Source organism: Oncorhynchus mykiss, chromosome 13 (assembly GCF_013265735.2).
Source record: "Oncorhynchus mykiss isolate Arlee chromosome 13, USDA_OmykA_1.1, whole genome shotgun sequence".
NCBI lineage: Eukaryota > Metazoa > Chordata > Actinopteri > Salmoniformes > Salmonidae > Oncorhynchus > Oncorhynchus mykiss.
Window position 1 is genome coordinate 27,675,945 of NC_048577.1, and position 17,396 is coordinate 27,693,340.

Genomic DNA, 17,396 nt, shown 5'->3' on the forward strand with positions numbered 1-17,396 from the left:
AGCCAGTCTCCCTCTGAAAAACATACAGTCCTTGGACCTTGAGGAGTAACGGTAAACCCTCTTAAGGATCTGCCCCTTTTTTTCAATTTTCGCCTAAAATGACATTCCCAAATCTAACTGCCTGTAGCTCAGGCCCTGAAGCAAGGATATGCATATTCTTCGTACCATTTGAAAGGTTACACTTTGAAGTTTGTGGAAATGTTGAAGGAATGTAGGAGAACATAACACATTAGATCTGGTAAAATATAACACAAAGAAGAAAAAAAACATTTATGTATTTTGCTATGTACCATCATCTTTGAAATTCAGGAGAAAGGCAATAATGCATTATTCCAGCCCAAGTGCAATTTAGATTTTGTACACTAGACGGCAGCTGTGTATGTGCAAGGTTTTAGACTGATCCAATGAGCCATTGTATTTCTGTTCAAAATTGTCTATCAAGACTGCCTAAATGTGCCTAATTTGTTGATTAATAACTTTTCATTTTCAAAACTGTGCACTCTCCTCAAACAATAGTATGGTATTATTTCACTGTAATAGCTACTGGAAATTTGACAGTGCAGTTAGATTAACAAGAATTTAAGATTTCTGCCAATATCAGATATGTCTATGTCCTGGAAAATGTTCTTGTTACCTACAACTTCATGCAAATTGCATTAGCATACGTTAGCTCAACCTTCCTGTGGACGGGACACCAATCCTGAAGAAGCTGTTTAAAGCAGCAATCAGCAGTAGAAACAATAACAAAGCGTACTCCCCGCCCGTTTCGGTAAAAAGCTAAGGGATGGGGCTGGAGAAATGCAACCATCCATGATATCAACATTATAGTTTTAACCATGTTTTGAGGAAAAACAGTGTTTGTTTATATTAACTGGCGAACACTGGAGTAAAAAAAAACGTATATTCTGATGGGGTACAACAGTTGAACTAAGCTCATGAGGCATTTATAAGTGATTTCTTCAGGAAACAATGGGTTCATATCATTAATGTGTAAGTCCCAAAATGGATGTAACAACTGCTGACTGCCCCTTTAAGACTACATATTGGGCTAATCTAATAGGAGATATTGAGGACTACAGTATTTTAGGTATTGTCATTGGATGCATTTCATCAATTGTTAACGTTTTGTTGATGGTCAACTCTTGATGTTCTAAACGTTACAGTGTAGCTTCAGCCATTCCTACAGAACAACATTAAAGTGTAGAACCCCTTTCCTGCATATTGGTTCAACGACTGCAGAGACGGTACTTACTGGTGTTAAACAGATCTCCAACCTCTTCTTCTTTCAATGTGACAGTCATCTCCCCCTCCTCCTCTTTCACTCTGAAAACTGCATCCTCCTCTTTCTCTTCCTCCTCTATTTTTCATTTATTTCATAAAAGTTTAATATTATATTGAGTCGTTCAAAGAGAAGCATGTGTTGATTGATTCGTGTTTAATGAGTGAAAAATTAAAACAAACTTTACACCCACTACATATTTGCATTGAACCATACTTCTGACATGGATCATTTTGACCCCAGAGGCATATCTTTTATCATAGCGAAAATGTGGTTTATTCAATTCTTCCAATTTTTCATGACTTTGTCAATCAATTTGTTCTTAATAAATCTAAATCATGGTTTAGTGTTTCTGTATCAAAATGGACTTGTAACAAATTCAAATCCTTTGTTGTTATTTTGACCACAGCCAAAAGCACCTTTGATAAATAGGATGTTTGTTTCAAATCAAAATCGAATCACATTTTATTGGTCACATACACGTGTTTAGCAGATGTTATTGCGGGTTTAGCAAAATGCTTGTGTTTCTAGCTCCGACAGTGCAGTAATATCTAACAAGTAATATCTAATAATTTCACAACATATACCCAATACACACAAATGTAAGTATTCGAATCTAGGTTTCTCTGTAGACATCATCCATTCCACCAGAGAGTGGAGGGGCACCTGTATCAGTGGTTTTGACCAGATAGACACCTGCAGACACACAGTATAGTGCCTCCCATGTACTCTCCTAAGATTGGACTTTTCTATATCACGTATCACATGACAGTGTGTAAACTTTGATTTGATTTGATCATGTACAAAACTGCAGTAGAAAAGTAAAGTATTCAGACCCCTTCACATTTTCCACATTTTGTTACATTACAGCCTTATTCAAGGCAAAGTGAAAACAGCTTTTTAGAGATTTTTGCAAATGTATTTACTTAGGTATTCAGACCTTTTGCTATGAGACTCGAAATTGAGCTCAGTTGCATCCTGATTCCATTGATCATCCTTGAGATGTTTCTACAACTTGATTGGAGTCCACTTGTGGTACATGCAATTGATTGGACATGATTTGAAAGGCACACACCTGTCTGTATAAGGTCCCATAGTCGACAGTGCATGTCAGAACAAAAACCAAGCCATGAGGTCCCAAGGAATTGTCCAAAGAGCTCTGAGACAGGATTGTGTTGAGGCACAGATCTGGGAAAGGGTTCCAAAAAATGTCTACAGCATTGAAGGTCCCCAAGAACAAAGAGGCCTCCATCATTCTTAAATGGAAGAAGTTTGGAACCACCAAGACTCTTCCTAGAGCTGGCAGCCCCGCCAAACTGAGAAATCGGGGGAGAAGGGCCTTGGTCAGGGAGGTGAACAAGAACCTGATGTTCACTCTGACAGTGCTCCAGATTTCCTCTGTGGAGATGGGGGAACCTTCCAGAAGGACAACCGTCTCTGCAGGACTCCACCAATCAGGCCTTAATGTAGCAATGATTAAATTGTCAAAATGTATTTCAATTAACAATTCAGTGAACTGTTGTGTAAAAGGTGTCGGCTAGAGATGACATGCAGGAGCTTGCAGGGATTTGTAGTCTTGCATGTTGTCTGCTTTGATGCTAATTAGCATTTTAGAATCCGAGAGTAAAGAGAGACAAATATAGCCAGCAGCTACTCTTCCTGGGGTTTATTAAGGATCCCCATTAGTTCCTGCCAAGGCAGCAGCTACTATTCCTAGGGTTTATTATGGATCAGCATTAATTCCTGCCAAGGCAGCAGCTGCTCTTCCTGTGGTTTATTATGGATCCCCATTAGTTCCTGCCAAGGCAGCAGCTACTCTTTCTGGGGTTTAATATGGATCCCCATGAGTTCCTGCCAAGGCAGCAGCTACTCTTCCTGGGGTTTATTATGGATCCCCATTAGTTCCTGCCAAGGGAGCAGCTACTCTTCCTGGGGTCCAGCAAAAACAAAGGCAGTTATACAATTTTAAAACATTACAATGTCATCTTGTTTTTACATGGCGTTGTAGATTTTAGTGGTATACAGGATGTATTTTGGATGTTTTCAGTGTGTTTTTAACCATTTCAGACAATGGATTAATTGCAATAAAAACAATTGTACACAAACATTACAAAAAGTTATCTCAAGTCTGACAGCCCAAACAAAAACACACATTCTCAGTCAAAAAGACAAGTCAGAACACAGACTCTCTATTCTCTCATGTGTTTTCAGGTCCTCTGACTGGAAAAATGTATTTCCACAATGAGAGCATTGCTATGTCTTCTCCTCCTGTGTATTTGTATGTATTCTTTCATGCTCCTTCAGGCTCCCTAACTGGGTACAACTCTTTCCACATTGGGAACAGTGGTAAGGCTTCTCTTGTGTGTTTTCAGGCTCCCTAACTGAGTAAAACTCTTTCCACACTCGGAGCAGCGATGTCGTCCTGCTGGTTTGGACGTCTCAGGGTCTGGTTCCCCTGAAGGACTCTTCCTGCTGTCAGAAGGTCTGGTCTCTCTCCTGTCAAAGACAAACATATTATTTAATTTAACAGAGACCTGATTGAAACCTCCACATGATAAAACTTCCTATGACGTTTAATCTAGACTAGATCCCTCAATCACCTGAAGTCAGTTTTCACAAGTATTATTAAACTGACTACAAAATGCATGTCTCTGTGTGGTTCTTAGTCAGAGAGGCCTTCAGTCAGTATGGTCAGGAGGAGTTGAGGAGTCTGGTTGCCTTTTACAAGGAGCTCTTGACTATGGCATGATTACACCAGAGGAAGTCAGGTCAGAGTACTTCCAGTACAATAGATTTGCCCAGGGCCCATCAGCTGGCTCAATGAAACATTTTCCTCAATGTCCTGCAGTCAGGTGTGTATTGGGATAATGTTCAATGCCCGCCGCCCTCACAGATCATGCTATGGTAGAGTTACATGTTGGTATAAACTCAGAAAGTGTGAGGAAGGGTAGATTTAGACTCAACACCATGCTATTACAAGATAAGATATTTAGCCAGTCACTAGCAGAGGAAGGGTAGATTTAAACTCAACACCGTGCTATTACAAGATGAGATATTTAGCCAGTCACTAGCAGAGGAAGGGTAGATTTAGACTCAACACCATGCTATTACAACATGAGATATTTAGCCACTAGCAGATCAACATGGGTTCAACTGAAAGGATGTCCACAGTGTGGGATACCTCTAAAGCATGTATTATGGTAGGCTCTGGTGTATTAGAGGGGAAATAACACAGTGTGGGAACCTCTATAACATGTATTATAGTAGGCTCTGGTGTATTAGAGGGGAAATAACACAGTGTGGGAACCTCTATAACAACTATTATGGCTTGGGTGTATTAGAGGGGAAATAACACAGTGTGGGAACCTCTACACCATGTATTATGGCTCTGGTGTATTAGAGGGGAAATAACACAGTGTGGGAACCTCTACACCATGTATTATGGCTCTGGTGTATTAGCGGGGGAAATAACACAGTGTGGAAACCTCTACACCATGTATTATGGCTCTGGTGTATTAGCGGGGGAAATAACACAGTGTGGAAACCTCTACACCATGTATTATGGCTCTGGTGTATTAGAGGGGAAATAACACAGTGTGGAAACCTCTATAACATGTATTATGGCTCTGGTGTATTAGAGGGGAAATAACACAGCGTGGGAACCTCTATAACATGTATTATGGTAGGCTCTGGTGTATTAGAGGGGAAATAACATGCGTCCAGAAAGAAGAGAGAAGGTTTGGAAAGGGATTTGGACATTTCACAGATCGCACATTTCAAAACTGCCTGCAAATTCCAATTTCAGATGCACGGAATGCAGAAGGCAGAATATGCTCTGTTTAGACCTAGAACCAGTTTAATGAGGGAGGTGAGAAGACAGGCAGGCTACAAGCAAGACAACTAAACATGCAGAACACTTGGAACGTAACTCCAGCCATTGAGAAGGACACTAAGATGGTGACCTCATCCAAAGAGATTAACAGTGTGTTTTAATGTTATTATTAATATGTATATACATCCTCCTGTTCAGCCCCATAGATATGGACACTTCTTTGTCTGGTATAGAATTACCTAGATTATCAGATAGCCAGGTAGAGGACCTGGACTGGACTATAACAGAAGAGGAGGTTAGAGACGCCATTTTATCTATGAAAGCAGGGAAATCACCTGGTCTGGACGGCCTTCCTGTAGAATATTATAAAAGTATATTGACATTCTTGTACCTGTGTCATGACGGGTCGAAGATGGAAGACTGGTTTGCCCAGCAGAGATCGTCCTCGTCCCTTGTAGAATCTGTCTGGTCGTAGTGTCGTAGAACAGATACGTTGTACCCTGTCGTTCTCAGGAGATTGTCTGTCCTTTCCTAGGCCACGTACGTTTACAGCTGCAGCTGATAACTCGACGTCTAGGATGTCACTTCTTCTTCAGTGAATAAGAGTTCAAAGTTCTTACCAAGTTGCCTCAACTCAGCTCGTACTGTATTCTGGCTGGTGTAGTTGAAATTCATCCTTCCAGCGTGGTGATCGTCATCTCCAGGGTTGAAATTAGCCCTTTTAAACGTATGGACACCTCATCTGAAACATGAGGTTGACTTCCGTCAACGGACTTTTGTAGTGGGGGAGAGAAGGGCGTGTTTCATAGTTCTCAACCAATGTCTGTTCACTTGGGCGTGGCCAGTGATTGAGCCCAGTTTACTTATTGAAAACAATTCTCTAATTTAGAAGCTAAAATCACATTTCATATTTAAACATTTAAATTGCAGAAGAATTCCATGTGAGTCTGATTACTAGAATGTGTAGACTTTCCAAGATCATACGTCACGCTGATAGCATCGCCTGAACGACGCACATTGCCATCTGTTGACTGGAGTGGTTAACGCAGATAAATGTTTATTTTATTTCCAGTCAAAAAGTGCATTTGTACATTTCTTTCATTAAATAATAATATAATAGTCAGACAACTGCAGATTTGTAATAAGTATGAATTTAAAACCTACTTCTACATTCTACCAACCCATCCTGATATGATGAGACTAAAAACAAAACCAATAACCTGTGTCCTGATGACAACACACCCACCATGTCAGGGAGCAAGATACAAAATATAACACGTCTTGGCTTAGACATATAAAAAGATCTAACAAATCATATTGACACATCTGAGGTCCATACCTGTCCCAAATAACAACTTATGAACAATGTCACTCTGGTAATAACGAGAACACTTGTTTACATGGGTATTTAGATATAACCTCATTGATCTGTCAGTCAGCTATGTTTACATGGGATCTTACCTCATTGATCTGTCAGTAAGCTATGTTTATATGGGATCTTACCTCATTGATCTGCCAGTAAGCTATGTCTACATGGGTATTGGGATCTGACCTCATTGATCTGTCAGTAAGCTATCTGACATGGGTATTGGGATCTCAGCTATAGTATAATCCAGTAAAGCAGTCATACCAGCTAACAGTGTAATGAACCTTGTCTGATAGCCAATCAACCGTGTCCTGAGCCTGTCGCCTGCAGTCCATGGAGAAAAGTTTTTTTTTTTTTCCTAAAGTTACACAGGGTCCATGGGCCACATAAATAATTACCGCCCAGCACATTGTCTAGGAAGGTATTGTTCCTAGGCCGTCATTGTCAATAAGAATTTGTTCTTAACTGACTTGTCAATTTAAATAAAGGAAGAAAAAATGGGAATATGTTCCATCAGCCATTGATATAATTGAACTACAATGACCATAATGCATTGCGCGCCTGCTTGTCTTGTCTGTTTATTTTACACCTGCTATGTAAAAGAAACAGAAGAATGCATGATGGTCAATGCTATCAGGGATCCTTGGGACATCCCAACCCTAAAATCTAACCTTAACCCAGACCTTAACCATTTTAAATGTCAATGTCAACAGGCTAGGGACGTCCCAAGGATGTATCGCTACCTGAAAATACATGATCTAAGTGATTGATAGTTGGTATTCAGCAGTCATAAAGCCTTATTTACGTTAATGAACTAATAAAATAGTGATTTTGTCAGACAGCAGCTCAACACTTTATTGACTGACTGATCCATTCATCCTTCCATCCCTCCTCAGCCTTCCTCTCCTCTGAAGACCCAGTGAGGGTGGAGCTCAGTCAGAGAGATGTTGAGGGACTGGTTAGGAAGAACACTTCTACAGCCAGAGAGGTGAGAGGTCACACATGGTTTAGATGGTAAATATTTATGTCCCCTTAGTGGTTCATCACGTCAGCAAAAGGGAATATGTTCCATCATCTATGTTGATTTACATTAGTGCAAATTGTCCACTGATATTGGTGTAATTTCTCAACCCTCAGACACACACATTTTTTCTTTGCTATTATGAAAGTCATTTGTGTAGAACGTACTTTTCCCCACCTCTTTACATTGCTTATTTATATTCAGTAGCCTGGCTGCATTCAGATGATGTCAAAGGTCCATCCTGGTAGATCTGAACCTAATGCAGCTTGGAGTGATCAGATGACAGAAGTCACATCCTGCAGTACAAACTCAAAAAAGTTCTGGGACACTGTAAAGTCCATGGAGAATAAGAGCACCTCCTCCCAGCTACCCACTGCTCTGAGGCTAGGAAACACTGTTACAACCGACAAATCCACTATAATTGAGAATTTCAATAAGCATTTTTCTACGGCTGGCCATGCTTTCCACCTAGCTATCCCTACCCGGTCAACTGCCCGGCACCCTCCACAGCAACCCGCCCAAGCCATTTCTCCTTCACCCATATCCAGATAGCTGATGTTCTGAAAGAGCTGCAAAATCTGGACCCCTACAAATCAGCCGAGCTAGACAATCTGGACCCTCTCTTTCTAAAATGATCTGCCGAAATTGTTGCAACCCCTATTACTAGCCTGTTCAACCTCTCTTTCGTATCGTCTGAGATTCCCAAAGATTGGAAAGTTGCCGCGCTCATCCCCCATTTCAAAGGGGGTGACACTCTAAACCCAAACTGCTACAGACCTATATCTATCCTACCCTGTCTTTCTAAGGTCTTCGAAAGCCAAGTTAACAAACAGATTACTGACCATTTCGAATCCCACCATACCTACTCCGCTATGCAATCTGGTTTCCGAGCTGGTCATGGGTGCACCTCAGCCACGCTCAAGGTCCTTAACGATATCATAACCGCCATCGATAAGAGACATTACTGTGCAGCTGTATTCATCGACCTGGCCAAGGCTTTCGACTCTGTCAATCACCACATTCTTATTGGCAGACTCGACAGCCTTGGTTTCTCAAATGATTGCATCGCCTGGTTCACCAACTACTTCTCTGATAGAGTTCAGTGTGTCATATTGGAGGGCCTGTTGTCCGGACCTCTGGCAGTCTCTATGGGGGTGCCACAGGGTTCAATTCTCGGGCCGACTCTCTTCTCTGTGTACATCAATGATGTCGCTCTTGCTGCTGGTGATTCTCTGATCCACCTCTACGCAGACGACACCATTCTGTATACTTCTGGCCCTTCTTTGGACACTGTGTTAACTAACCTCCAGACGAGCTTCAATTCTATACAACTCTCCTTCTGTGGCCTCCAACTGCTCTTAAACACAAATAAAACTAAATGCATGCTTTTCAACCAATCATTGCCCGCACCTGCCCGCCCATCCAGCATCACTACTCTGGACGGCTCTGACTTAGAATACGTGGATAACTACAAATACCTAGGTGTCTGGCTAGACTGTAAACTCTCTTTCCAGACTCACATTAAGCATCTCCAATCAAAAATGTAATCTAGAATCGGCTTCCTATTACGCAACAAAGCTTCCTTCACTCATGCTGCCAAACATACCCTCGTAAAACTGACTATCCTGGCGACCCTTGACTTCAGCGATGTCATCTATAAAATAGCCTCCAACACTCTACTCAGCAAACTGGATGTAGTCTATCACAGTGCCATCCGTTTTGCCACCAAAGCCCCATACACTACTCACCACTGCAACCTGTACGCTCTCGTTGGCTGGCCCTCGCTTCATACTCGCCAAACCCACTGGCTACAGGTTATCTACAAGTCTCTGCTAGGTAAAGCCCCGCCCTATCTCAGCTCGCTGGTCACCATAGCAGCACCCACTCGTAGCACGCGCTCCAGCAGGTATATCTCACTGGTCACCCCCAAAGCCAATTCCTCCTTTGGTCGTCTTTCCTTCCAGTTCTCTGCTGCCACTGACTGGAACGAACTGCAAAAATCACTGAAGCTGGAGACTCCCATCTCCCTCACTAGCTTTAAGAACCAGCTGTCAGAGCAGCTCACAGATCACTGCACCTGTTCATAGGCCATCTGTATACAGCCCATCTATCTACCTCATCCCCATACTGTATCTATTTATTTTGCTCCTTTTGCACCACAGTATCTCTACTTGCACATCCATCTTTTGCACATCTACCATTCCAGTGTTTAATTACCATATTGTAATTACTTTGCCACCATGGCCTATTTATTGCCTAAATTCCCTTACTTGACCTAATTTGCACTAACTGTATATAGACTTTATTTTTTTCTACTGTATTATTGACTCTGTTTGTTTACTCCACGTGTAACTCTGTTGTTGTATGTGTCGAACTGCTATGCTTTATCTTGGCCAGGTCGCAGTTGCTAATGAGAACTTGTTCTCAACTAGCTTACCTGGTTAAATAAAAATAAATCAATTTAGGTGACAGGTGTAACTGAGGCTGTAGATGCTCCATATCCATTACTTTGAGAGTTTTACGTAAAACGACTAAATGTGTTTCTATCTGTGTTGAAGGGGCAGTCAAGAAATGAAACGGCAAGGCCACAGAACATGACATAATCAGAGCTGTGGGAGACTACCTCAAGCCCCTGGTAGAGCCGGGGGTGGTGTTTACAACTCCACCACGTCTTCAGCAGGCTGGAAAAGTGATATTGATCCGTTTAATCCATTTGTTTGTTTCAGTAGTTGAATCCTTTGACATGGGATTGATACTGATTTTCATACGGAAAGGGACAGGAGTCTGTTGATTGGTCATTTGTTGAAATCAAGCTTTATTTATACAGCACATTTCAGACATGGATGCTTCACAGGAAAAAACAATTAAAATAAACAAATATTTAGAACACAAACAAAAGAGAATGAAAGACTAATGAACATTCTAAGGAAATGCCATTGATTAAAATATTAACAATATGATGCAATATCCAACCCAAAATATAAGATTGTTTTTTAGGAGGAGCTCTGAAAGTTGACTAGTAACAACAACTGGGACATAAAAGACACAATGAGACATAATGAGACCCACTAAATCTGCCCAAGAAGAGGCAAACAAAAGAAAAACCCACAACAAACTTAAAGACAGGAAGTAAACCAAAAAGGTGGAACAACTAAAGGTGTTGACTCTCGACATATCAAGACAACTGGAGCACTGGGCCAGACACTCTTAAATAGAACCTGGGCCAGCTCAGGTGAAACACCTTCCCACTAGGTAGAATATCAGGGTTAATTCTAACTAAATGTTTAATAAAAATGTAAATATAAAATATTTGATTGCATGGACTTATTTTCAACGACATTTTGCTATGTGGGATATCTCCAATGTCAAAACACAGTTTTATCGTGTCTAAATCAATAACCAATATGCAGAAACAGTTTGGGATAAATTGAAAACCTAAACATAACATGTACTATTTACACAAACATCTGCCACAATAATCATATTACTTAAACAAGAACCTTATAAACTGCACAAGCACCAGAAATTTGTTTTGACAGGTAGCAATAAATCATTGATATCAATTAGGGGGAAAAATCTGGTTGTACATTATGTTGAAGCTAACACAACTAAAAAAAAACATGGAAATGGATATCTTTTATGGAAATATAATTTCAAAATCATTTGTGCGAGAGGAGGGAGATGAGGTTGCACGTACTGTTAAAACTAACAGCTCAAAAACCACATGGAATCTGGGAGTAATGTGTACATCGCTGGTTAGAGGACAATTTGTTGAAAACAGCAAGCTACATTTTGAAGTGTTGCATTTTGATTCAAGTGGGTCACCAATGTGGTAACTGTAACAAGTCTTTTTTGTTAGTCACTTTTTGTTAAATCTCATAAATAGTACTCTTCCAATTCAGAGCCTGGATTTTCCCCCTGAGGCTAATATCTACATGTTGAAATCAATAGAACAGGGGAAAACATTTAGGGTTCTACATTGTACCATTAATTCATTGATATTATGAAACAACTCCTTCATGTATGTATTTTTAAATATTTGATCAGAGATCTTTTATCAGATTATCTCTGGTCACAGCTATAATATTTCTCTCCTGTGTGTGTTCGTTGGTGAACAATCAGATTGCTAGATTTAGTAAATCTCTTCCTACATTGATAACAGCTAGAAGGTTTCTCTCCTGAGTGTGTTCTCTGGTGTACTGTCAGATTGAACAAAACTCTTCCCACATTGAGTACAGCTATAAGATTTCTCTCCTGTGTGTGTTCTCTGGTGTGATATCAGGTTGCTTAGCTTAGTAAAACCTTTCCCACATTGATCACAGCTAGAGGGTTTCTCTCATGTGTGTGTTCTTTGGTGTAATATCAGGCTGGTTGACCGAGTAAAACTCTTCCCACAGTCAGAGCAGCAGTGAGGTTTATCACCTGTGTGAATTCTCTGGTGTAGTTTTAGTGAATGTGATCTTGAGTAACTCTTCCCACAGTCAGAGCAGCAGTGAGTTATCTTCCCTGTGGGTCTCTGCTGGTGTTCCGTGAGGTGTTCTAATGTGGAGAGACTCTTCTCTGCCTTGTCAGCATCATGAGGTTGTTGAGGCTCCCCAGAGGACCCACGGTAGTCCCGTTTCTCTCCTGTGTGAACAACAATGTCAGACAGATGATTAAAAGGCCCACAACAGCGAAAATCCACTGTAAAAGGTGATTCCAACAGTGTAGCCATGATGTTGTACAACAATTGACATTTGTAATGAATGTTAAAATTATTTGACAATTGTCCTAAAATGAGCAAGAATAGTCATATTTTGTCTTGTTTTCACATTAGTAGTAACATCTAAGATTGTAGACTAGAAATAAGTTATTCATGTTGTTCAAACTCTAAGCGATTTTTGGTCTCCAATATGGGCCCCTTTCTGTGTTTAGTAAAATTGCGGCACAAGGGCGATGCCCACACAATTTGATTGCAGAAACTCCTCCCTGCTAATGAGGAAACCGATAGATATGGATGTACTATATCTGCCTGGAGCAAAAATGGTGAGCAAAGATTTTAGTTTTTCACAATGTATTCTGAATGGGGGAAAACTCAGGGAAGTAACCTCTATGTCCAGGTTGCTAATGAGTGCATTTCACACTACTTTGGATTATAATTGTAAGGCTCGTTTGAATGTCCTGCTTAATATGTTTGTGTCACCATCACAAATCAACCGCTTTGTACTTAAAAAACAAACAGTAAAATGCTCTTTGGCTTTTCCACCAGCCTGACAAGGACACGGTTTGCCAAATTGGCCCATAACTTCACCTAACAACAAATAATTAATGTAATTTCTTTGGTTGTTGTTGCATGTCTTGATGTTTGTCATTTGACTGGCATTCAGGAAATGATTTCCTGGATTAGCTGATGATAGTTGAACATGTGACTGTATCAAAACAGCTACAGTATTAAGAATTGTGTAATTATTGAAGAACCGCGTTAATGACAGTATCCATTTGGGTGTTGTCAATAAAGTTACGACTGTTTAAATTTCACTTTTTTATTTCACCATTATTTAACAAGATAACTTGTTCTCAACTGGCCTTTCAATTACAACTGCGACCTGACCAAGAAAAAGCAAAGCAGTGCGACAAAAAAACAACAGAGTTACACGTGGGATAAACAAACGTACAGTCAATAACACAATAGAAAAAGTCTATTACAGTGTGTGTAAATGGAGTAAGGAGGTAAGGCAATAAACAGGCCATGCTATGGGTGGGTGTTGCTATGGTGACCAGTGAGCTGAGTTAAGGCGGAGCTTTACCTTGCAAATACTTATAGATGACCTGGAGCAAGTGGGTTTGGCGACGAATATGTAGCGAGGGCCAGCCGACGAGAGCATAGATGTCGTAGTGGTGGGTGGTATATGGGGCTTTGGTGACAAAACAGATGGCACTGTGATAGACTGCATCCAGTTTGAAGTCAAGGGTCGCCAGGATAGTCAGTTTTACAAGGGTATGTTTGGCAGCGTGAATGAAGGAGGCTTTTTTGCGAGATCCAATTTTGGATTGGAGATGTTTAATGTGAGTCTGGAAGGAGAGTTTACAGTCTAACCAGACACCTAGGTATTTGTAGTTGTCCACATATTCTAAGTCAGAACCGTAAAGAGTAGTGATGCTAGTCGGGCGGGCGGGTACGGGCAGCGATCGGTTGAAGAGCATGCATTTAGTTTGACTAGCGTTTAAGAGCAATATGGAGGCCACGGAAGGAGAGTTGTATGTCATTGAAGCTCATCTGGTGGTTTGTTAACACAGTGTCCAAAGAAGGGCCAGATGTATACAGAATGGTGTCGTCTGCGTAGAAGTGGACCAAGGAATCACCCCCAGCAAGAGCGTTATCGTTGATATATACAGAGTCGGTCCGAGAATTGAATCCTGTGGTACCCCATAGAGACTGCCAGAGGTCTGGACAACAGGCCCTCCGATTTGACACATTGAACTCTATCTGAGAAGTAGTTGGTGAACCAGGCACCAAGGCTGTTGAGTCTGCCGATAAGAATACGGTGATTGACAGAGTCGAAAGCCTTGGCCAGGTCGATGAAGACGGCTGAACAGTACTGTCTTTTATCGATGGCGGTTATGATATCGTTTAGTACCTTGAGCGTGGCTGAGGTGCACCCTTGACCAGCTCGGAAAACAGATTGCACAGCAGAGAAGGTACGGTGGGATTCGACATGGTCAGTGATCTGTTTGTTAACTTGGCTTTCGAAGACTTTAGAAAGGCAGGGCAGGATGGATATAGGTGCCAAGTATAGAACGCCCGTCCAAGAGACTGTCAACCAATCGCGTTCACATTGTCATGCTGTGACACTCAGTTCCTGAGCTAATTCTCACAAAGTCCCTTTTTAAAGTCAGGGTATGAGTCGAGAAACATGCCTATTTTCCTTGAAAGTACATCATTTTATGATTGCAAAGCTACTCGATATTACAGAGAACAAATTAATTTTCTCACATCTTTGAAAATATTTGTAATGTTGTGCTTCTTGTTCACGGAGGGTAATTCATGCCAATGTTATTTTCTTTAAGCTGTTAATACGAATAGAAAGGAGTTTCCAATATCCTCATGTCTTAAAGTATTTCTGGTGATGGCAAGTGATAGTGATACACAAGCTAGATCTATTTGAAACATTGCCATCCCATGGCAGCATTTACCAGCCACCAGATTCAGACGCTTCAAAACCACATATTTTTTTTAATTTAAAACTCAATTCCATTTTTGCCCAAAGTTAAGATATGAATTATTCAAACAAAACATTCACGCTGGTTAATATTTTAGGCTATTTTAGTTTGAGTCAAAGATAGTTTTGGAATAGTTTAAATTTGTCAAACAGTTATTTTATTTCAGTTTACTAAATAGTTTTCCCCTAATTACTTTTTTTTCTATAATAAGATTGGAGGTTTCCCCTATCAACCAGTCATAGGTACTGGTGACAGAGCCCAATAACCTAGCTGGGAATGGGACAGACGGGGACCCTTCTGTGGTAACAGACAGGGGCGATATGTAATCCAATCTAATTCCCAGGAATGGGTTTCATATGAACCACAGAGACTGTGTGTGGGATAATAACATGGCCGTGTCCAACCCTGCTTCTTCCCTCGACTCCACTACCAACCACCAATCTCCAACAGGGCCCTTAACCTGTATCACTAGACACCTCATAGTGAGCTACAGATAGGAATCAGTAATGAATCCCAATAATGAGACACCTCTGGGGAGGGGTGTCAGCAACATTTATAAAAGGGATATATAGTGTTTTATGACAAACCGTTTTTTACAAATCCGTCAAGAAACCAACTTAGACTTTACCGTGAAATGCTTTACTTACAAGCCCTTAACCAACAGTGCAGTTCAAGAAGAAGAAAATATTTACCAAGTAGACTAAAATAAAAAGTAATAATAAAACGTAACACAATGAGAATAACGAGGCAATATACAGGGGGTACCGGTACAGAGTCAATGTGGAGGCTATAAACAGGGGGCACTGGTACAGAGTCAATGTGGAGGCTATATACAGGGGGCACTGGTACCGAGTCAGTGTGCAGGGGTACAGGCTAGTTGAGGTAATCTGTACATGAAGGTGGGGGCGTAGTGACTATGCATAGGAAACAAACAACCAGCGAGTAGCAGCAATGCACCAAAGGAAGGGGGGTACAATGTAAATTGTCCGGTGGTGATTTTATGAATTGTTCAGCAGTCTTATGGCTTGGGGGTAGAAGCTGTTGAGGAGGCTTTTGGTCCCTAGACTTGGCGCTCTGGTACTGCTTGCCATGCGATAGCAGAGAAAACAGTCTATGACTTGGGTGACTGGAGTCTGACAATATTGTGGGCTTTCCTCTGACACCACTAATTATATAGGTCCTGGATGGCAGGAAGCTTGGCCACAGTGATGTACTGGGCCTTTCGCACTATCCTCTGTAGTGCCTTAGGGTCAGATGCCGAGCACTTGCCATTCCAGGCGATGATGCAACCGGTCAGCATGCTCTCGATGGTGCAGTTGCATTACCTTTTGAGGATCTGGGGACCCATGCCAAATCTTTTCAGAAGCCTGAGGGGGATAAGGTTTTGTTGTGCCCTCTTCATGACTGTCTTGCTATATAACCATGTGGTTTACCTTTTGGGGTGTCGCGGCTGGTTACCTATTTTGATGTGGTATGAAAGTATTATGGGAAATTATTTTGATGTGATATTTAATTAAGTATTGTGTGAAATTATTCTGATATGATATGAAAGTACAGCGATTCATGTTTCTAGAAACGTATCTCAATTGAGAATCGATTCACATTTAGGTGGATTATTTGACTATTTTACCTGCCAGAGCCAGTCTACCTCTGAAAATAACATACAGTCCTTGGACCTTGAGGAGTAACGGGGGCAGCAATCAGCAGTAGACAATAACAAAGCAAACTCCCTGCCCATTTCGGTAAAAAGCTGAGGGATGAGGCTGGAGAAATGCAACCATCCACGATATCAACATTATAGTTTTAACCATGTTTTGAGGATATACAGTGTTTGTTTATATTTACTGACAAACATTGGAATAAAAAAAAGCTTATATTTGGGGTTCTGATGGGGTACGACAGTTGATCTAAGCTCCTGAAGCATTTATAAGTGAATTCTTCAAGAAACAATGGGTACATATCATTAAGTCCCAAAATGGATGTAACAACTGCTGATTACCCCTCTAAGAGTACATCTTGGGCTCAGCTAATAGGAGATATTGAGGACTACAGTATTTCAGGCATTGTCATTAGATGCATTTTGATCAATTGTTAACGTTTTGTTGATGGTCCACCCTTGATGTTCTACACGTTACACTGTAGCTTCAGCCATTCCTACAGAACAATATTAAAGTGTACAACCCCTTTACTGCATATTAGTTAAATGACTGCAGAGACGGTACTTACTGGTGTTAATCAGATCTCCAACCTCCTCTTCCTCTTTCAATGTGACAGTCATCTTCCCCTCTCACTCCAAAAACGGAATTCTCCTCTTTCACTCCAAACTGCTTCCTCCTCTTTCAACGTGACAGTCATCTCCCCCTCCTCCACTCCAAAAACTGCATCCTCCTCTTCTTTCACGGTAACAGCCTCACCCTCTACTTGTTTTTGTTTTGTAACATCCTTCTCTTCCACAATAGCTTCTTTCTCCGTACAGCAGACGTCTTCTTCTTTAACAGGAGGAGAGTAGCTTAGTGACCGCATTGTCGAGGATGTTAGCTATTTAGCATTAGCGACTAGCCTAGTTCTAAGCTAATTTAGCAAATCACCTAGCTGACAAACAACGTAAATATATAATTGAATGGGGCAACAAGTACATACGACAAAAATGTGTTTAATACACAGCGACTAATATACACCAAAACCGTGTAAAGAGAGT